Here is a 24,132-nt window from a genome sequence, read left to right as displayed (position 1 = left end):
GGCTTCTACCCTACGGCTGTGCTGGGCTTCGTCCCGGCTCTCATCCCACCGCCACGGTGCCGAGCTCGGGCTATAACCCAGAGCTAACGCTCCGGAACCGGGCTACGTCCCGGTGCCACCCTGAACGTCAACCGCCGCCCGTATACCCACCGCCGCCAGAGCCAAGTCCGCCGAGCCGTCACCACGAGACCGGACTCCTGTTTAGAACTGTGAGTGCTCGAGCGTGACACTGAACCAGCTTATCTGTATAGTTCATGTTCATGTCTTGTCCCACGTGCCGTTCGTGTCATAAATACGTCTCTTTGTGTCTCTGGTTGCCTTCTTGTGCGTCTGGCTAACCTGCGCCCACACTTAATCATCACAGTCGTATACATAGGGTATTGGGTATACAGAATGAATTGTACCACTTATAGCGCGTATATGTGATTACATAAGAAGAAAGCAGAATACGGAATGGCGCCCTCCTCTCCTATTCTTTTCGCATGTGCCCGCGGAGCCTGGACAGCATGTGGCCGACGAGGCTGCCTTCACTGTCATAAAGATGGCGACTGTACAACCTGCTCCACTCCATCAGACTGGTGCAGATTGTACATCTCAAACAATAATAATCAATACAATTTTACGCCATCGAGGCAAACTTCGCGTAGTGCCAGACCATTAGAAAATAAAAAATACAATTAAAAACTATAATTAGCATTAGATTCTTGGCTCTTCCTTCAGTTTTGACGAGGCGCGCGTGCATACTTACAAAAGCCAAAGATATAAAAGTGGACAAGACTGCCCCGGCTTCTTCAGTGTATTTTCTTACTGTTTTGCTGTTTTGTTTCCCTTTCGTAACTTCGTGGGAAAACATATTGCGTGTTTCATTCTCACTGCTTCAGAAACTGCCCGTCGTTCTTTTATGCGTGCCGCCCCCCCCCCCCCCACATAGTTTTCCACATGCACCCATTTTACAGGATATTATATTATCTTAGAGGCTTTCAAATTCTAATGAAGAGGCTATCGTTTTCTGCAACACTCGTTTCTCTGGCAGCAGACAAATACTCCCCATGTTTATGTCCTTTACCCACATTGAAGAAAACTTGCCTATAACGATGACGGACTGGGTAATGCCGCCACCGATATTGTCATTCTGGAAAACTGAAGCACATGTATTTTGAAAGAACAAAGTAAAATTTGAACACTGATGTTATCAGCTGCCTTTTTTGGCCCGAAAGTCTACAATAACCAGTTGAAATATGGAGCCGGCTGCTGTTATAACAGATGTTTGTTATCCCTTTTCAGCCTGAACTATATTTTGCAATGTTCAACATTTGGAGCACGTGAAACACACTCCCTGATATAAATCTTAACGGCATTACTGTGGCTAGCTAAAAATGTCAATGGCTATTACTGCCAGTGATTACACTGTGAGACTGTGCTAGGCTTCACTGTGCCTATTTTGTAGCTTCTATTTTGTATGTGTCGATGATGCCCACGAGTCATTCGCACCATCGCTCAAAGGGTTTTTAATGTCATGTAAAATATCGACCCTCTGGCGTGTCTACCCGCATAGCAATCCTCCTGCCGAGTATGCAACAGACATGGAAAAATAGCTGATGACACAGCGTAGCGACCTCGAAACGAATGTTGCAATAAATCGAAGTATCCTAACACAAATTTAGCAAACACCGAATTGGGTATATTTATCCAGCAAGTATTTTATACCTGCACCTCAATATACCTTTCTTTCCCTCAGTATATTGCCACGAGACAGTGAAGGGGCTGCTACTGTCGGTCGGACAAGCCGACGGCGATGAAGGAGCCAGAGGCGCGCGACAGCCTGGCATCTGTAGCCGCTGCTTGTCCAAACCCTGTATATAAAATACTACCTAAATAAACGTTATCCTCGCAACATCTTTTGGTGGAGGTGCTGGGTAACCTGCCAACGTGCCGGCTCCATCAACCAAGCACAGAACTTCGAAGCGGTCGCCGTCTTGGTTGCTCCGCGATGAGCAGTGAAGCGCCGACGGCGCAGAAGCCATCGGTTTCTGTGATTCTTTTGCACCCACAAGACCCGGGAACCTTTTCTGGCACAGATGGCTTGGATGTCTAAGACTGGATCGACCTCTACGACCGCGTCAGCAACCACAACAGGTGGGACCCCACGGTTACGTTAGCCAATGTGATATTCAATCTGAAAGGAACGGTACGCGTGTGGTACCAGACGCATGAAGAAGATCTTACAAGTTGGGACGCTTGCAAGGCGAATTTGCGTGAGTTGTTCGGCAGATAATTTGGCCGACCGCAGGCCCCTAAAAAGGAGTTGGGGATCTCGTGTCCGGACGACCACTGAATCGTACATTTCGTACATAGAGGACGTACTGGGCCTTTGTCGAAAAGTTGACGCAAAAATGGCCGAAGATGACAAGATATCGCATATTTTGAAAGGAATAGCCGACGACGCGTTTAATGTACTTGTATGTAATGACTGTGCGACGGTCGACGCCATAGTTAAGGAATGCCAGCGCTTTGAACAAGCGAAGAGTCGCCGCATCACCCGCCAAATACTTCGGCTGCCTAACGCCGCCGCCACATCATCATGCGAAGACCCACCAACGCCTGTACCGGCTACAGCGTCAGAAGATGTAACGCGTATTGTCCGCCGCGAACTCGAAGCACTAGCTCCTACGGCCGTTCTTCCAGATTCAGTCAGCCAACCAGCCCACCGGGTCGCTCATACAAGCCATCGTCCGCCAGGAGTTCGCGAACATGGGATTATCATCGGCCGTCTGTTCCATCCGTGCACCCGACCGTAGTCCTGCAAATGTCACCCAGAACCAGGTCTACCCTTCGCGCTCCAGAAACCCGGCTGACTGGAGGACGGCAGACGACCGACCCATATGTTTGTACTGCTCTCGCGTTGGACACATTGCCCGTTACTGCCGCAGTAGCTGGTAGTCGCCTTCAAACTGGAACAATGGATCTTGGCGTCGTCCTGGAGGCAACATTTGACGGTTTTTCCCTCGCTCTGATCCACATGCTTCCGATGCTTCCGATGCCGCCGTTCTACACTCCAGGTTTAGCCGCTCACAGCCCATCGATCGCCATGACCATACCGGTCAGCGTCCCCTGCACGGCCTGGCACCTACGCTCCGGAAAACTAAGCCCTGCAGCTCCCGGAGGTGACGCTGCATCAGTGACCCGATATACAAATCCTCTGTTGACTGTACCTACTCGCCGAAACCTTCTGGACATTCAAGTGGACGACGTCACCGTTACGGCCCTCATACACACCGGAGGTCAGATTTCAATAAAGAGCTCCGTACTCAGCTCCGCAAAGTGATTACGCCCGCAATTTAGAGAACAGTACGTGCCGCTGATGGCAGCTCGTCTGTTGTTCTTGGAATGTGCACTGCCCGAGTGTGCATTGCTGGCCATCAGACCATTGGTTTGTTTGCCGTGCTTGCGCAGTGTCCCCACGACGTGATCCTCGGCCTAGACTTTCTCTCGACGCACTCAGCCCTTATCGACTGCTCCACAGTTGTACTTCAACTGGAGCTCCCTTTTGACGCCCACGTACTATTGGAAACTCCCAGCTGCTTATGTTCTGTCGAGTTCCTCTACCTGCCACCGCAAGCCTCCACGGACGTCCCATTAAGTCCCTCTCCTCCTGTGCGAGATGGTGAATACGTTGTTTCCCCAATTCTCGACGTGGTCCTGATGCCCTCTGTCGTCCTCCCGCACACTGGGGTTACCGTACGCGACAACAAAACCTGCCTGCCTCTTTTGAACTTTGGACTTTCTACCCACGTGCTACATGCCGGTGTCGCGCTTGCCACCGTGTCGTCGTTGCAGGAATGCGCGATTTCTGTTTTAGCCGTCGACAGCCCTCGAACTGTTTCCGGCTCTCTCCCAGCCACCTCGTCGCTATGTGCCAATTACGAAAAAATGATATCAGCCGAGCTCCCGCATACGCAAGCAGAAGATCTTCGTCGAGTCTTGCTGTCGTATTCCGATATCTTTGATCTCGAAAATCACCCCTTAGGCCAGACAACAGTTGTACAGCACTCCATCCACACCGGTGATTCGGCACCGGTTCATCGGCGCCCTTATAGTGTTTCTGCTGCGGAACGCGCCATAATCCAAAAGGAAGTCGATAAAATGCTGGCCAAGAACATCATCGAACCGTCCTCGAGTCCTTGGGCCGCTCCTGTTGTGCTGGTCAAGATAAAGGACATCACCAGGCGATTTCGCGTTGATTATCGACACCTCAACAAGATCACGAAAAAGGATGTCTATCCCTTGCCCCGTATCGACGACGCACTCGACTGTCTTCACGGAGCCCAATATTTCTCTTGTATTGACCTTCGCTCAGGTTATTGGCAGATTGCTGTTGACCCACTGGACTGCGAAAAAACCGCATTCGTAACTCCCGATGGCCTCTATCACTTTAAAGCGATTCCTTTCGGTCTTTGCAATGAGCCGGCGACATTCGTGGCTTGAGATGGTCAACCTGCTTGTGCTACCTGACGATGTCATTGTTTTTTCGCCAACATTTGACAGCCATCTTCAGCGCCTCTCCGCCATTCTCGAGGTATTCCCCAATGCCGGTCTCCGACTCAACGCCTCAAAATGCCGTTTGGGACGCCGTGAAATAACCGTCCTTGGCCATCTCGTGAAGGCGACAGGTGTCCAGCGCGATCCTGAAAATTCGCGCTGTGAAGCATTTTCCTGTACCTTGTTCGGCTAAAGACGTACGCAGTTTTATAGGATTGTGCTCCTATTTCCGAGGTTTTATTCGTAATTTAGCCGACATTGCGCGTCCCCTTACGGCGCTCCTCAAAAAAGACGTTGCTTTTACATAGGGCTCACCCCAAGATGCTGCATTTTCGATGTTTATCGATGCCCTCACGACTTACCCTGTTTTAGCGCATTTTGATTCGACTGCACCGACGGAACATTGCACAGATGCCAGCGGCCATGGAATCGGTGCTGTCCTCGCTCAGCGTCAGAGCGGCCACGACTGTGTTATTGCGTACGCTAGCCGCCTCCTGTCCGCACCGGAGAATTACTCCATCACGGAACGAGAGTGTCTTGCTGTTGCCTACCTTTTTGGTCGCACCTTTATCGTCGTAACAGATCATCATGCCCTCTGTTGGCTTTCTTCGCTCAAAGGCCCTACAGACCGCCTTGGTCGTCGGGCTCTGCGCCTCCAAGAATACTCGTTTACAGTGGTGCACAAGTCTGGTCAGCTTCATCAAGATGCCGACTGTATCGCGGCATCCAGCGGATTCCCCTGACGTCACCGAGCAAGACACCAACGCCTGCGTCTTATCTCGGACCTCATTAATATACGGGACGAAAAACGCCGCGACTCAGCTTTACGGTCTATCATCGACCGTACCAACTCCGCCACACTCGACCCTTCACTCCACTTGTTCTTCCTTCAGGACGGCACCTTATACCGCCATAGTATGCATCTTGAGGGCCCTGAACGCCTCCTTGTCATGCCTGCCCATCTGCAGTCAGCTGTCCTTCGGCAGCTTCACGATGAGCCCACTGATGGTCACCTTGGTGTCACCCACACTTATGATCGCGTCAGGCGCCGTTTCTTCTGGCCTGGTCTCTATCTCTCCGTCCAACGATATGTGGCTAGCTGCGACAAATGCCAGCACCGCAACAGGCCAGCTATGTTACCTGCCGGTCTGCTTCATCCTATCGAATGTCATACGGTTCTTTCGTGCTGGGCTCGACCTTCTTGGCCCCTTTCAAACCTGACATCAGGTAACAAGTGGGTCGCCGTCGCGACCGACTACGTGACGCGATACGCCATTACCCGTGCCCTCCCAACCAGCTGCGCTACGGACATCGCCGACTTCCTCCTTCATGACATCATCCTCCATCATGGTGCTCCTCGACAGCTTCTGATCGATCAAGGACGATACTTTTTGTCTCGCGTCATCGATGACATCCTTCGTTCCTGTTCTACCTACCACAAGCTCACAACTGCTTATCACCCGCAAATGAATTGACTCACAGAGCGCCTGAACCGAACTCTGACCGATATGCTTTCAATGTACGTCTCCGCCGATCACCACGATAGGGACGCTACTTTGCTGTACGTTACTTTCGCCTACAACTCCTCACGACATGACACCACTGGCTACTCCCCGTTTTATCTCCTGTATGGACGCGAACCTTTTCTGCCTCTCGATACTTTACTTCCTGTCAGCTCACCCACCACGTGCGTTCGCGACGCCATAGCGCGCGTCGACACAACTCGCCAGATCGCTCGTAAATGGCTCACAGTGTCTCAGGGTTCCCAAAAAGCCCTGTATGATAGTCACCACAGAGACGTTTCTTACTCCCCAGGTGCCCCCGTGCTGCTGTGGTCACCGTCCCGCCGCATCGGTCTCTCCGAAAAGCTATTGTCCCGCTACGATGGTCCTTATAGGGTTCGAGGTCAAGTCACCGACGTTACGTATGAGATCGAGCCAGTCTCCGCGCCAGCGCCGTCTACGCCACCGCCCTCTGCTATCGTGCACGTTGCGAGACTTAAGCCGTACGTAACTGGCCCCTCTGGTCCGTCGTAACAAGCGCCGGGTCGGCACTCTCGCATGGGGGGGAGGGGAGGGGGGGGGGAGTGCCACGAGACAGTGAAGGGGCTGCTACTGTCGGTCGGACGAAGACGACGGCGACGAAGGAGCCAGAGGCGCGCGACAGCCTTGCATCCGTCGCCGCTGCTTGTCCAAACCTTGTATCTAGAAATACTTCCTAAATAAACGTTATCCCCGTAACAACATTATTTTAGATGCGGAGCATCTTATAGCGGCGGCTTGTCCCACGGAGTCGTTGGCGTCGGCGTCGGCGTCCGTCCGCACCTCTCCTCATTCTCTCCACGCCAGCTGTGTGATAACGCCTCTCTCCCCCTCTCCACGCCATCTGTTCGATAACGCGCTTCTCCCTCCGTGTCTTCATCCGCCACCTGTGCGATAGCGCGCGCATGCGCGCCTCTCTCTCTCCTCCTCCTCTCCGCTCCAGCTGCTTATATAAACCCGGTGCATGCGCCGCTGCCTCGGTTGCTGCTTCGGTTTAGTCACGCTGCGCCGTCCGATGCACTGAATGGACGCCAACGAATCTGTCAACGAACTGTCTGACACATCTTCAAACAGCAGCAGCCAGTTCATTAGCAGAACCGCGAGCACCTCTGAAGACAAGGCTGCGCAGAGAAAAGCTCGCGACGCAGCACGTAAACGTCGGCGACGCGCAGTGGATCCAGATTCAGTTGGCCAACGCGAAGCCGCTTCGAAACGTCAGCGTCGAGCAGCGGATTCCACACTTCGAGAACGCGAAGCCGCTTCGAAACGTCAACGTCGAGCAGCGGATCCTGAGCTTCGACAACGGGAAGCCTCATTGGTTCGTGAACGTCGAGCAGCAGAACCTGAGGTTCGGGACCGTCAAGTGCAACGTAAACGTACGAAGCGAGCGGCGGAACCAGACCTTCTAAAACGTGAAGCCGCGTTGGTTCGTGAACGTCGAGCAGCGGATCCTGAGCTTCGGCAACGTGAAGCAGCGTCGGTTCGAGAACGTCGAGCAGCAGAACCTGAGGTTCGGGATCGTGAATTTCAACGTAAACGTACGAAGCGAGCGGCGGAACCAGAAGTTCGAGAACGGGAAGCCGCGTGTAAACGTCAACAACGAGAGGCTGCTCCCGATGCTGCACGCGACGCGTGAACGCCGTTATGACGGCCGCGATGCTCCGCATCAGCCCATGGTTCCCCTCGGGAAGATGGTGCAATTTTTTTTATCTATCATCATGCAAATTACTTTTGCCAGGTTGTAGATGTCTTGGCAGATGTGCGGGGGGTGGTGACGAACTTCTCACGCTCTGAAATCAACGATTTTGCAGGCCGGAAGGTGTTGCATTTTTTATTCCTTTAGTTACTCCGTACTACCGCAGCCGCTACTGCACAAGTGTCTGTGAAAATGCCGGAAGCTGAAGTATCAAACATGTTTAAATACCTGCGTCAGGAACTGCACGACATGCGTTCAATAAGCTTGAGCGAGAAATGAGGAAACAATGCAGAGAAGTTAAAAATGACCCTGAAAACTTTAGTGCAAGATTTGAAGAAATAACACACGTTGTTCACAAATTCAAAGGGAACATTCACAACTTAAGGACCAGAATGCACGAATTACTACTGAATGAGAGCAGATGAATCAACAAGTTACAGCCAATGATTAGAGGATTGTTAATCTTGAACAGTAGTCGCGAAACCGGGACGTCCAGATTAAAGGCATCCCTGCCATGAAAGGAAAGAGCTTAAACCATCACGATCGGAAATATCGGAGAAGCAATCAATGAGAGGATGACATGGAAACCCGCCACAGAGCTAAGACCCAACTTAAGCAAATATAGTTGTGCACTTTCGTTTCCCAGAAAAACAGGGAGAGTCTGCATAAAGCATGTCGTAAAGTACGATTGTGCACAGCTGATATTGACCAACCGCCTAATTCTGCAGTCTTTGTTAACGAACAACTGTGCCCGCAGCTGAAGAAGCTGCTTGGTTTAACTGTTGCAATAACAAAATTCAGAGCCCTTCAACTACTGTGTGAAGTTGGAAGCCAGCGAAACTGACTATGGTGTGTCGGCTGTAGTGAATACTGCCCCCACAATGAGAATGGGCGTATCGTCGTTGGGTATCACCCAACCGAACATGGCTATCATGAACGTTCCGGTTGAGAACGTTCCGGGGAAGCTGGCGCTAGCGTTGCCGAGGCGTGCACCACCGTTGTCGGGTTCCGGGAATGTGAGAGGACGCTGACGTTCGGACTCAACATCGCGCTCCCGCAACTCGGGGTCGGCGGCTCTTCACTGACGTTTGGCCTCAACATCGTGCTCCCTCAAATAACGATCTTCGGCTCTTCGCTGACGTTTCGCCTGGGCTTCGGAAGCCCTCACGCTAGAATCGGCACGCCGATGACGAGCCCTTTTCCGAACGCGTTCGCGGCGGCGTTGCTCAAACGCGTTAGGACACGTCATCAGTTGCTCATGAATGGCTGATACCCCCTTAAGCAATGGCTCGTACCCCTGTAAACACGGCCTCCCCATTACGAAGACAGAAGAGAAGTGAAATCCTATGCTGGAATAATTAGCGGCAACGCAGCCAGCTGTGAAGGGAGAAGACGAGGACGAACGCGACAGCAGTGGCACGTGCTCGTGCTCGGCATGGCGTCCAACAGCACGAGCCCCAAGCAAGGGGCGCCAGCGAGTCAGCTGCGGAAGACGACGACGACGACGATCGAGCCAATGCTGATGATGACAGTTTTTTTCTACACGCGGACACGAACCTGGGGAACCTAGCCCTTACCAGCTTCGCTGTAAAAAAGAAAATGAATGGTAGTTTGTGTGGATCCGAGGCAGCAATATCTTTGCTCGAAATAGTGAATCTTAACGAGCGCTCAGAATGTGCCACGTGTCTGACGTAAATTAAGCTAGATTATGATAGATGAAGCTCGAAACTCTGAACAGATTTGGTTTAAAAATGTTCGATAACGGTAACAAGCAGTATTTGACCCTGCAGGACTTGAGTAGCCTGTTAAGTAGAAAAATCATCGGCAGATGTTCTTTGCTTTTGATGTTATTATGATAACCGAAACATGGTATAAGGGAGATCACGAGGGGCTTAGATTGCCAGGTTACGTGTCTTTCTTTTTGAACAGGCACAATTGAGAGGGTGGAGGCGCATTTCTCCTAAAAAGGGCATAAACTGTGAAATTAGTTTGAAATTCTAATTGATGTCTGACGATTACGAAAGTCTTTGCTTGCAATGGAATCAGTTTGTCTTCTGCGTTACGTATCGCCCGCCAAGTGGATAGAATTTCCAACTTCATCGCTCTTCTAGACGAATATTTGAGCTTGAACGATGATCGCAAATACACTTTGGTACTTGGCTGTGATTTAAACATTGACATATCAAGTGTGACTAGTGCGGCTACTGAACTTGTCCATTTACTGGAAGCAAACGCCTTCTAATGTGCCATACACCTACCAACACATATTGAGTGTGACCAATCAACATTGCTTTACGTGTTCGTTACAAATACAAACGAAGAACTCCTAACTTTTGGTGTTATAGAAGCTGATCTTAGCGCCCATTTACCTATTTCAATTTTCATCAATCGCGAGCTACCTTGCACTAAACACAATCAAACTGTGTCGTCGCGTTTTTGAAATATAAACATTCACACTGCTCAATTTCAAGCAACATCTGGATGAAGTGACGTGAGAAGGCGTATATTCGGAGTCAGATCCAGATGTTGCATATGTCGCATTTATCGATATATATAACAAAACAAATGAACAATGTGTTTTCATTACTTCTTGTACCGAAAACACAAGCGGGAAAAGAACGAGAGATATGGACAACAAAAGATGGTCTTAATGCAATACGCCATAACAATACACTGTGTGAACGTTTTATGAAATCTAGAACTCAGGACATCAAGGCATTTCATGCACACCAAAACAAAGTCAACAGCATGAAACGAAATGCAAAGAGACTACCTGTGTTAGCTATTCAGCACAGAAATCCTTTAAAGAATATTTTCTGGAAACGTTGAAATACGTTTCAGAACGTTGCTGAATTCGGTAACGAAGCCAACGGTAGATCATTCAAAGTTAGGTGGTCAATTAATATGAGGTCGTTTTTTAGCAAATGCTTTTAATGCATTCCTTGTTACAGCAAGTGACACTCCGTACACCGATAAGTATCTTAGATATTTGGGACCAAGTGTATGTCAAAGTGCTTTTATTGCTCCCGCAATTGTTGAAAAAGTTAAAAATCCTCAAAAGTAGCGACATTGACGTCCTTCAAATTCAACTAGCAAAAATTGTCGCCAGTTTCACTACACCTGCTTTAGCATACATTATAAATCTAGTTTTTTTTTTATTCTGGCATCGTTCTAAAAAATCTTCAAATTGCCAATGTTGCTGTTATTTTCAAGCGTGAAGGTAGGAACAGATTATCAAACTATAGGCCTATTTCTGTTCTTCCCATCGTTTCAAGGTGCATTGCGAAGATGCCACACAATCACACGTATAATTTTGTAAGCAAGCATAATATTATGACAACGCCTCAGTTTGGCTTCGTCGATGGAAAATCTACCGAACTAGCTCTTCTATATTAAATACAAATAATCTTCGATTCTTTCGAAAAACAGGCTGATGCTATTGACATTTATGTAGACTTCTCAAAAGCCTCCGATCGGCTTCATCAGAAAGCTTTGCTTCGAAAACGTGACCATTACTGCTTTCGTGCATTACTTGTTAGCCCTTATTAGGACATATCTAGTGCACTGGAAACAACAAGTCACAATAAATCTTTGCTTATTAGATTTCGAAGATATTAGTTTTGGTGTATTAAGGCAGCATACCTGGCCCCCTACTGTTCAATATCTCTGTCAACGATATAGTTCGTATTGACGAAGCGCTCGATTTGTTACTTATGCAGATGGCACGAGTATATTGTTTCTGAATAACGAATTGGCATTAACAGCAAAGAACACGCTTAATTGAGTATGGAAATGGCTTACCATTTTCTCGTTTACAAGAAACGCTTCAAAAGCAAAAGCCATTTTATTCCGAACTCGAAATAAGCCAGTGAACTCAATACCACACTTAATATTGAGAAGTACTGTTACACATTATGCCACGTTTAACATGTCTAGGTGGGACATTACGGCAAACATTATAAGATGGTATGGGATATTCATATCAGTCATGCGGTTACCACACTTCCAGAGGATTAGGTATTTTAGCTCAGCTGCGTTTTTGCTTGGCTACAGAAATTAATGTACTAATCTTGAACGCCCTATTTCAGTCACGGCTCACATATGCTCACTTAGTGTGGGGTACCACCACCAACACAAATATTTCAACATTACACAGACTGCACAAAAATGCGATTCGCATGATTGCCAAAGTCCCGTTTCAAGCTCACACCACACCTCCATTCGATTTACTGATGACAAGACCTTTTGCTCAACTTTATCACCATTTAAAATTGCGCCAATATGAAACAGACTGCAAGAGCAGTAACCCATCCTTTGCTCCCTCGCCAATTTAACCCGGCAATAAAAGCGTTACCCCAAGCGCAATAATGATTACTGGCGTATTACTCAATTAAAGACAAATTGCTGTCGACAAATGCTGCTTTGTCGACTCCCACAACAACTCAACAGCCAGCCAGTCTGAAACGGAAAATATCGATGTAGGTTACACACCTAACGACACAAAATAAGTCTATAAATTTTTTTTTTCTGAATAATACAGTTCTGTCACAAATATAACCGTAGAACATAAATATTTTATGCTTTACCTACATGTTGATAAGGTATGGTGTTTGGTATGGCACTAGTCTGGTTCTCATATCATACCATGGTAGTTTTGGTATGGTATTGGTACACCATGGTGTTTTGCTTTGGCTTTTTATTAATTTTTTCTTCATTCTTTTCATCCTTTCATCCATTTTATTGCGATAGCAATTATATGGACACTCCAAAGCAGATTTCTGCCGTCGGCGTCGCCGTCGCCGTTGCCGTCGCCGTCGCCGTGAGGTTCCGTATGACATCAATGGAGATGAAATCGTCGCCGCGCGCCGCCGAACGCTGTATGTGCGAGTGAAAGGGCGCGAGGGACGCGCGCTTTCACGGGGAGTGAACGCACGGCGGAGAACAAACGCGCGTTCTGTGCCGTGCTCCCTTAAGGGCTACAGAAGTAGTCGTCTCTTTCCTCCTTTACAATCACCAAATATGTAGAGCAAACGCGCCTTCTTCTGACGCACGAAAGGCCGTGGGGGGGAGGGAAGGGAGGGGACGTTTAGCTGCGGCACCAAGTACCTATTTATATCAGAGGCTCCGGCAACAGTCACCAACGCCGCACGCATTCTGTGCGAACGTGGGCAAAACGCCGACGGCGTCGACAACAGTTCTGCGTGTTGCCGGTGCTGCTGCATGTCCAAGTTTATACAGCTGATAAAGCTACTATCATTACTCCGTGTAGCTCTCTACAAATTTGCTATCGCAATTGATGCTTCGCCTTTCAGGTGAAACTGCGACAATTTTTTTCCTTCAGCCAATATCAATACACTGGAGCCTGTTCGGCTATTTTATATATACACATATGTACATTAGGTGCGGATTCTGTATGTCTCATGTACTTTACCATGTACGCATTTAAAAAAAATGTACTCGCATGCCCCACTTTCCATGTTTATGGGGCGCAGTCCTCTGTCAAGGCAATAGCGGCTTTTTGACTGTGTCCCCCGACACTTGATTCTCGAAATATAGATTTTATTTGACTTAATTTGATAGCTAGTTTCGTTCAGTAGAGACAGAAATACCTGCCCGCTATAATGCTAGCATCATGAAATCTCGCGGCTAGGCATTTTTTTTTACTTTGCCTCGGTCAAGTGTGTATTTCCCCAGGTATATTCATTCACCTTTACATTGAATTCGTCCCAACTGACCACGTGTACAGGTTTGATTCAAGCATCAAAGTGTCCTTCGGTTACACCACCACCAGCAGCAGCTTGTCTTTATGTCTACTGCAGGATCAAGGCATCTCACAGCGATATACAATTACGCCTGTCTTGCACTAGCTTATTCCAAGCTGTGCGTGCAAGTTTCCTACACACATCACACCACCTAAAATTATCTCGACGGTGCTCTCGACTGCGCTTCCCTCCTCTTGGCACCCTTTCTGTAGCACTAATTTACCACCGGTTACCTGTCTACGCGTTACGTAGCCTACTCAACCCCATCTGTCTTTTAACGTCAGCTAATATCGACTGCCTCCGTTTATTCTCCAACCCACACTGCAGTGTTCTTGCTTCTTCGTACTATACACTATTCAACTTTCTTTCTATCGCTCGTTGCACTGTCCCTAGCTTCTTCTCAAACTTGTTTGTTAAGCTTGAAGTTTCTGCCCCCTTCGTTGGTACCCCTACAATGCAATGACTGTTAGACTTTTCTCTTCACGCATAGTGGTAATTTATCGCTCATGATTTCGTAATGCCTGTCGTATGAGCCCTAAACCATCTCTATTGTTCCGAATGTTTTTTTTTCGTGATCAGGATCCCCTGTGAGTAATTGACCTATATAGACGTACGCTTGGACATATTCTAGAGGCTGACTGCCAATAACGAATAATCATTATCTTTCCAAGCTATTACCTTTGTATTCTGCATTACAACCTTGAACACTACTCTTACAGTTTTTCGGTTAAAGTCCTCGAATCATTTGCCGCAGTTCATCCCCATTGTTGCTGAACTGGGCAATGTCATCTGCAAACGGTAGGTTGCAGAATTAAACCACGGTGCGCTTTCAAAGCCAATACCAACCAGTTCCATGGTCCATGTGCTTCCCTGGCCATGTCCAGGTCATGTTCGCCAGAAGAGTGTCGTTTTCTCCTGGTCTGGCATTAGAAACATATAGGTCCCTGACAGTCATTGGAGGCACCATGTGTTCGTGCAGATCATATGGGACATTGACTGATCCTAGGTCGATCTCCATCTGGAAAGGGCCGATGGGCTCCCCTGGTGGTGGCGGGGCCGGCTTGAAAGTTCCGTTGCGGGTTGGAAAGCAGTTTACGTCATATTCAGATCCCGGTTCGCAATGCCCTGCAAATAATGTTGCAATTGAAAATACTGAAGCCTGTTTCGGTTTCGAGACAACACGCGGCTAACCCCTTGCCCTCAAAAACGATACATGTGTAGAGAATTCCTGCGCCATGCTTTATTCGAAGTAAGCGATTTCAAGTGGCGAGTAAATAATTGCATCCACTGGTCTCTACCATCGGGCACTAGCCAGCACATAAAGCGGCCTCGACTGAAGTAAGCCTCGTCCCCGAAACTGGCGCTTTGCGACTTTGCAGCGCCACTTCGCGTGAACGGGTGTTCGGCATTTCCTTCTTTCCTTCCCCTGAAATACCTGCCTGTTGTGCCGTAAGCTACAGAAACAGGCCGGATAAGTCCTTTGGCAAGACGCCCGGAATTTTCCATCGCAGCGCCAAAAAGCGTCACTAACAAGAGTGGCTCTCGCTGGAAACACTGCTGATTGAGAAAACGCGTGATGCAAGAAAGAACTATGGCATACAAGTTCATATTATCGTTAAAGCTCTTAAACGTATAAAGACAACACGCCAGAAAACGCGTGTAACCACCAAGAAAAACTTTGACGGCAGCAATCATACGTGACCACACGCACTAGTAAATGCAGCATAAACCCCGCTTCCGGGACAAGCAACCGCATGACACCATATTTCCGCTGGCTTTACCTGCGCCAGGCTCGGCGAGCTGCAAAGCGGCCTCCAGCAAAACATAGTAGAGATCAATGTTTGCATATAATGACGATTGAAAGCCGTTAAGGAAAGTAAACAGTTGAAAGAACGTTCGAATGTGCACTTCAATCACTGCTGGCGTACGCACCTGATAGCTGTATTGAATAAATAAATAAATATATAAATAAATAAATAAATAAATATAAATAAAAAAAATATATATATATATATATATATATATATATACGTCTTAGTGATTTATGCTACTTCCTGCATTTCGCGCGATAATTCATTCACATTGCGTGAAGGATTCGTTTACCAACAGAAAAGGAAACAATAGATACCTAGCTAAATTGTTTTTAATACCGCAATCACGCATTTCTTACGGCTTCGCGAAATCCACTATTACGCTTGAGAGAGCTGCGAACGTGGAATAAAATGTTAGATGAGGCATTTTGCACAGTAAATTGACCAGCGTGCCTGACAACGCGCACAAGCAAACATGAATAGATCACACTCGATGACCGCAGACAGCCACTGTCAAAACGCTGGCGTGCGGAGTCGCGGCCGCCGCAACGAGTGAACGTTCTTGCGGTCTATCGCTTCAACGGAAACTGAGCGGCGAAAGCACAGCGCATACAAACGTCACAGCCGCGTGGAGATCGCTCGCAAGATACGGTGCGCATGACAACACCGGCAGCCCGTACCGGCGCAAAGTACAAGAACGCATTTGTTGGCAGAGTAGAAGCCGCCTCCCCCTCTCCCTACCGCGCTGCCTTCCCTATTTGCTCCATTCGCGTCTGAGATTGCGTCTCCAGTTTCCCTTGCGCCCGGTGGCAAGATACGCATGTGGTGCCGCAGCACAGTGTCGCCTCCCACCCCCTACCCACCATACCCCCACGGCCTTTCGCGCGACGGAAGTCGCGTTTGCTCTCCGCCGTACATTCGCTCTCCGTGAAAGCGCGCGTCCCCCGCGCGCCTTCACTCACACATACGGCTCGCGGGGACGATTTTTCGCCTTTGGACTTTATACTGAACCTCACGGCGACGGCGACGCCGACGGCAGAAATCCGCTTGAAGTGTCTATATAATTGCTATCTTAATAAAATGTGCTTTACTTTGTTTCTACTTGTTTGAATGTCATTCCGGCGTGACTGTGAATGTTCAGCAATAGCATTGGTAAGTTGGCTGCAACGGTTCACACATAGATGGAAGCATTCGCTACAGCTTTAACAAGGGAGACATGTGTTAGTTTTCGTGAATGCTTAAATTGATATAATTTAGTTCTGTATCATCCTACAATGTTTGCAAGCACCGGTAAGAACTTTATGACTGCAGTGATTTTTGATACTTTGAATTACTAGTAGCAGCAGTTTCCAGCAAATTTCCGCCATCATTGTCGTCACCATCACCGCGAGGTTCCGTATAAAGTCCATGGGCGATAAAATCGTCGCCTCGCGCCGTACACTGTATGTGCAAGTGAAAGCATGCGACGGTGAGCCGGCAATCGCGGCTCGCGCACACAAGGGCGGGAAGCGGGAAGGAACCGCTGTCTTCTAGTCGCACACAACGCTCCGGAGGGACGGTAGGAAGGTGGAGGGGCCACGCTTTACTGCGGCCGCGCGCTTCCGCCCGGCCGGGAGGCTTCTGGGGGAGAGGAGGGGGGGTGGGGCGTTCTTCGCTGCGCGCGCCTGCCCGCACAGCTGTATCTTGAAAGCCATCTCGGCGGGGGCAGAGTTCGCCCGCCCTGCATTTTCGCTCCTAAGATCGCGCTGGTGCGAGTGGCGACACGAAGCTCAATTCTGTCGCTGCTGCTGTTGCTGCGCTGATTCACTCCAGTGTTTTGACAGGGAGTTTACGCGGTCATCTAGTGAGATGCGTTCATGATTGCTTGTGCGCGCGTCACACCATGCTTGTTAATTTAGTTAGTATGCACATGTTTACAAGCTTATACGGCCGATATAACTACTATCCTTACTTTCTATAGCTGTCGACTAATTTTCTATCGCAGTCGATGCTTCGTCTTTCAGGCGAAAGTGCGACTTTCGTCCGTGGTAGCAGACGCCACTGAGAAAGACAGCTCGCAGCTCCTAAAACGGGACTAAACAAGGACACGCGAGACAGTGCCCTTGCTACAAAGCAGAGGTAGGCAAGTTACCTCATTTTTGATTTTCGTCCCTCATTCTAACGACGAATGTCACATGCTGATCTCCCCCTCACCTTCACGTTGGAAAATTTCCCCTCTTTCCCTTGTCTTCTTCCTCAAGAATAAAAAAATATACGCGCCTTCGCTTGGCTTCACGTTCATGTTGAAAATGCTACCACCCTTATCTTCGCCTTCGGTACGCTACAATTTCGAATAAGCCATTTACTCGTCCGGTGAGCTTAGTTTTCAAATATCATTGCCTGCCATGCCAATCTAATTGTGAAAACGTGCCACACTGCTTTATTGGTTTGATTATGGTGACCTTGACTAAACCAAAGATTCAGCCGTCCGGAATGATTCCTGAGCGACCACCGCACCTGACTACCTTTAATTTTTTTTTACCAGCGGGAAGTGCACTTTCTAATGTGAGAGTAAGACGACGAAACAAGGCACAGCCCGATATTTCCACAATCGCTGAGGTGAGCTGCTTATTCATTTCTTAGCGACATGGAGGCGTAAACTACGAAGTCCTCGTGACACCCTAGGGCAGTAACTTTTGATTACCAGGTGCTCTGTAGAATAAACTGTGTGCGGCCCGAATGCTGGGATTATGCTGAGATTCATAGCGGTATGATGGGGATAACATGCATGGATGACAGCATTGCGGTAAGCTAAAACACTTAGGAGGAAGCTTTAGCCTGGGGTGAACTCCCATATCATTCATTCAAAGACATCGAAAATGCAGAAGTGCTTTTATGAAGCGACCCCTAGATAAAGTTGAATGAAACGTTCTGCATTTGAAAGAGAAATGTAAAGTCTAGTTACTGTTGGGATAGAATTTTTGATTTACAACCTGGAGCTTTTTTTATAGAAATACAGACCAAAATAGTATGCTTCAAAAAAGGCGAAAGCTTGCACTAGGCCACGCAAAGCTCAAGACACAGCGAAGCTGGCCGATTGATACCGAGCGCCTAGCCTCCGACGCGTTCGGCGTCGGCAAGCAGCAGCGTTCTTGACACTGTGCCAACCTTGGTTAGCCTGCCTGTGTTTGTGGCATCCCAGGAACGCTGTCGCTTGCCGATGCCCAACGCGTCGGCGACATTTCGTGTGACTAGCGTTGGACGCGTCGGCGCCTACAAGCGACAATGTTCCTGGCATGCCGCAAACGCCGCTCGATATCAATCGGCCAGCTTCGCTGGGTCTTGAGCTTTGCGTGGCCTATTGGAAGCTTTTGCCTTTTTTTTCCTGGCTCAGCGCGCGGCGGAGAGAAGAGAGGCGGGGGTCGGGAAGGCAGGGAGCTGGCGAGGAGGGGACCACGTGCGCATGCACGCGGTCTCCTCCTCCTCTTCCGGGTTGCCATGGCTACGGCGTGACAGTTTCTTGACACGCACTACAAATTACAACTGGCTTAAACAGCTTCGCTGTTAAAAAAATCGCAGTTTCACGCGAACGGCGAAGCATCGATTGCGACAGCAAATTAGTGGAGAGCTGTAAACATTCGTTGTAAACATTTGCTTACTAACTAAATAGACAAGTATGGTGTCACGTGTGCACAGCTAAATATGAACGCATGTCGCTCAATAACCGCGGAAACTCACCGTGAAAACGCCGGAGTGAGAAAGCGTGCTAGCAGCAGCGGGAAACAGACCTTCCTTCGTGCTTTCTCTCATCTCGCTTCAACGCGAACGTCGAAAGCACAGCGCATACGAAGATTTGAAGATGAGGCCCGCGCGGGCGCGCACTTCGCTCACATCGCAGATCGCTTTTAAGATACTGAGCCCGCGCGGCTGCGCAGTGAGCAGCAGCTGACGGAGCAGGTAGCAACGCCCCTCCCTCTCCCCCTCTGTCGCCTCGCCCCCATGCCTCGCGCGCGAAAGAAGGCTACGCGCTTCCGGCCTGCCATCCTCCCTCGGGAGCGCTACATTGAGCCGCGATTGCCGGTTCATCCTTCGTACGCTTGCACTCGCACATACAGCGTACGGCGCGCGGCTTTTATCGCCATGTGTCTTTATACGACGACGATGGCAGAAATGCGCTGGGAGCCTCCATATAATTGCCATCACAATAAAATAGATACACAAAGTTGACAAAACGCGCACGTCAGCTTCAAAAACAGATATCATTGTTCTAACAACTTATTCTGTTAGAGCATCTAAAGCGCACAAGTTTAATGTATGAAATTGGAGCTCATGTGAATTTGTTACATTGTATACGAGTGTTTTGCAAAGCTCGTAGTCGCATAATAATGATATATGTTGTAGCGTTGTATAATAAATCAGTTTTGGTATCATATAATTTTGATTGTTGAGTTTAGAGTTGCAAACATGTTTACCATTTGCTAAATTGCGCTATTTTAACAAATTTAACAAATAGTTGACTGCCTAAATCAAAATTTTATTACGAGCAGTGACTAGATTTTACCTTTCCTCGTAAAGGCAACAAATGTCATCAATTGGTGCAGTGGTTGCCGACGAACATTATTTTTTCCTTTCCCATGTATATAGATAGGAGCCTTAGAGCTAAGGCTTCCCCTTGAATTTAATGCTTACTGTAAATAAGGTACCTCGACTATGGCCTCGAGCTCAGTTTCCATGCTGCAGCCGAAGCATAAAAAAGTCTGTTTTGGTTGTATTGTAGTCGAGCTTTGGCTATGTTAACATCATGTCTTTTGTTCTGTTCCACGTTTCCACAAACGCTATCATGCAATACCCAAAAAGCCACAAACCTCAGGCTTTTGTTCCTCTCTAATCATATCAAAAAAAAAAAAAAAAAAAAACGTCGCAGTTTCGGCGGAAAGGCGAAGCGTCGATGTTCAATAGCAAATTAGCAAAGAGCCATACGAAGTTAGCAAAGTTCTTTTATCGGCCTTATCGACTTGCAAACATTCGCTTGCTAACTAAATTAACAAGCACAGTGTCAGCGCGCACAGCAAACATAACACATCACACTCGATGACCGCGGACACTCGCTGTCCCCCCCCCCCCCCCTTCCCCCTCCCTGCCCCCTCGATGCCTCGCAACATTGAGTTCTTCGCACGCGGCGAAAAACGGAGCACTTGCTAGCCGCTTTCCTTTCGCGCGGGCGAGATTGCACCGCGTTCGTCTGCTACCCACGCACGCTGTCACTCGCACATACAGCGTTGGGCGCGCGGTGACGGTGTTATCGCCCATGGACATTATGCGGAACCTCATGGCGATGGCGACGACGACGACGGCAGAAATTCTCCCTGAGTGTCCATATAATTGCTGTCGCAAGAAAAAGTGACTTGAGCAATGTTTATCCCAGGTTTAGGTCAGTGCTAACTCAGGTAAAAAAAAAGAAACGTCGGAGTGACGGCACGAAGTCGGTCATGTAACAGGTGTTTTGTATTTAATAACACCCATTTATGAGTCAGGTCAGTTATAAGTGGACTTCAACGTCAATCACTCAATCAATTCAATTAAATGCGAGTTATGAGGGCTTCCTGCCGGTGTAGGCATGAACTTTCGACCTCAAAATCATCTTGCATACTAAGTCACTTTTCGGTACTTCGAAAATGTGAATCCCCTTTTCCTCATTTGGCCTCACGTCTTCACCCGTAACATTTCCTCACTCTCACCTCCCAACGTCCGCCCTCCCTTACCCTCGCCTTACCTAAGACAAATGACCTGACGTGGCAGCATGCGTCATATACCGTTTTTTTGCCACGGGCGCGTGACGTCATCCGCTACGTAACACGTGCTTTGTTTTTCCAGTCATGTCTACAGCAGAAGCCATTTGTATTCACAAAGCTAACTTGCTTCTTTGCAATAAAGTGAAGTGACCATGCGATAAGTAATAATGTCTGACGGAAATGTCCGATTGGATAACTCACCAGATGGTAACGTCAACAACCTGCGGGGTGTAATGGCGCTTCCAGAACAAGTTGCGCAGCAGGATTTCCTCGTCTCCTTACCGTTCACGCGTGCCTTCACGGCGTACCTTCCTTCTCCAGTAAATTTGGTGTAATATCCACTGTACTTTCCGTCATCGGGGTACACATCTGCCCCTGCAAGGTTTGCGGCACAGACTTGAGTATTGCGTAAGCGTGAGCGACAGCACAACAACAACATAATTCCGCAATCTCTGCAGCATGACATCTTTCGTCACGCGATCCTTGGGTGCGTGTCACGTAGCACACAATCGTGGTGTTGACTATTTCGGTTGTTTCTTCCTGTAGCTTTATTTCATAATGTAGGAGTCGCATATATATATATATATATATATATATATGACGGCTCATGTTCATTCCGCAGGATGGCCGTGAATGAGGAAGCGCAAGTGCACGCGATGAAGAAAAAAAAGTCCAATGTTCGGGTTGACATTATGGTCTTTTCGTCACATTAAGTCGACAGGATCAACCTCAGCAGCATCATGAACTCATCCAAAAATGTGATCAATATTCTCAACGCCAGCGCAGTGGCTTTCAGCTGCACTAGAAACACATTGGTCTTTGCACCGCGGCAACATTCACCGTTGCAACGCGGCAACATTCACAACAGATGCCGCTGCGAAGCGACACGACTCAGCCGTACCGCCACGCATGCTCCCCGGGGAGTGCCGACACTGCGCCTCAGCTGGACTGAGACTGACAGCTTCACTGGCACAACGAATTCCCTCGCCTGCGAAAGCATTTCCGCCTCTGCGTCGACCAAAGAAACGAGGAGAGCGACCCAAAGCTATGTTGATACGGTTTGATGCCCCTGTGAATAGGAATACACTGAGCATGACTCTAGATACAGGAGCTACAATTACCTGCATCAACGAGACTGTGTTCAAAGCCCTAAAACTCAAATACTCAAAGATCTATGCATAATCGTTCAACAAGCCACCTCGTCAACAAAAACTTTGGATCTCGTGCAAATAGAACTGCAAATGGGAAACTTAAGAAAGACAGTCAAAGCACATGTGCTGCAAGGCATGAAGACAACTCTTACTTGGCCTGGACTAATGCCGGCGTTTTCAACCTCTCATTGAACCTAAACCCATGACTTTGTACCAAGGCAACAATATATTCCCATCCCCTCCGACGTATCGAAAACAAGTCTTCAGAATTGACGTTTCTTGGTTGCAAAGTGTTGACATGACCCATCTCGAGGAGTCTAGACAAGCAGCATTGAAGGACATTCTTCAGAATTATGAAGACATTTTTTTCGAAATTAGAAATGAACTTCGGGTGCATCGCGAAAGAGCAACCCCGAAATACGTTTTCAAATAGTGTTCGCATTCATCGACCGCCATACCGATGCTCCGAAGATGACAAAGTGGAGATTGCAAGAGAAGTTGCCTGACTCCTTGAACAAGGCGTAGTACGCCCATCCTCACTCTATTCTGCACCTGTCATCATAGCTGAAAAGAAAGGAGCAGGCTGTGCCCGTTTGTCCATCGACTACCGGAAAATTAACGCCGTTACACTACCACACTATCAGGCTATCCCACGCATCGATGATAGGCTAGATAATTTGGGTACGTCACGGTACTTTTCAACTTTAAATATTACGTCATGGTATTGGCACGTTCAAATGCTTCAGTCAGTCAGTCAATCAATCAATGAATCAATCAATCAATCAATCAATCAATCAATCAATCAATCAATCAATCAATCAAGTTGTTTATTTCATATTTGCATTACATGGTTCATAGTGTATATACAGAAGGAGGCCCAAAAGTCGAAACTGCAACTTGGAGAGTCTGCTTGGAGAGGACATTCCCAAAACGGCTTTGTTACATCTGATGGCCATTTTAAATGGTTATGCCTTTTGGTCTATAAAACGCAACCGCCATATTTGAAAGGGCTGTAAAATCAATAATCACAAAGAGTCATTTAAAGAATGTTGTCCACTACTTCGATGACATTGTAATGTTTTCTAACACATTTGCGGAGCATGAAAGTCACTTGCAAGTTTTATTGGAAGCCCTGAAGATCGAGAATGGTAAGGTGAAGCTCAAGGAGTGTCACTTTACTCACAATTCTAGTGACAACCCCCCCCCCCCCAAAAAAAAAAAAAAAAAAAAATTGACCCGCCGCGGTTGCTCAGTGGCTATGGTGTTTGGCTGCTGAGCACGAGGTCGCGGGATCGAATCCCGGCCACGGTGGCCACATTTCGATGGGGGCGAAATGTGAAAACACCCGTGTACTTAGATTTAGGTGGACGTTAAAGATCCCCAGGTGGACGAAATTTCCGTAGTCCCCCGCTGCGGCGTGCCTCATAATCAGGTCGTGGTTTTGGCACGTAAGACCCCATAACGTAATTTTTTTACCCAAAGATAGCAATGTTGAAGCAGTGTTGCTGTTTACAAAAAAAAAGGCATGTCATAAAGACCTGCAACGATTTCTAGGAACCATCAATGTCTACCGGGAATACATTCCCCAGTTTAGGAATATCGTTTATCCTTTTACGCTAACGCTACGTAGGACGCTAAATGGGAACGGGACGTTAATGTGAAAGCGCGTTTAATGAGATGAAGAAACGGCTAACCGAATAGGCAATACTTGAAATATTCAAGGCCGACAAACCATGCGTTGTTTACTGAGATGCTTCAAACGTAGGAATCGGGGCTGTGCTAAAACTGCCAGAATCCGATGATGAAAGGGAGTGTTCGGACGACCATGTTTGTCTCCGTCCGCAACCTCCTGCTCACGTCA

Source organism: Dermacentor silvarum, chromosome 10 (assembly GCF_013339745.2).
Source record: "Dermacentor silvarum isolate Dsil-2018 chromosome 10, BIME_Dsil_1.4, whole genome shotgun sequence".
In the NCBI taxonomy this organism is placed as follows: Eukaryota; Metazoa; Arthropoda; class Arachnida; order Ixodida; family Ixodidae; genus Dermacentor; species Dermacentor silvarum.
The sequence above is the reverse complement of the archived record's forward strand: the minus strand, read 5'-3'. Positions refer to the sequence as shown.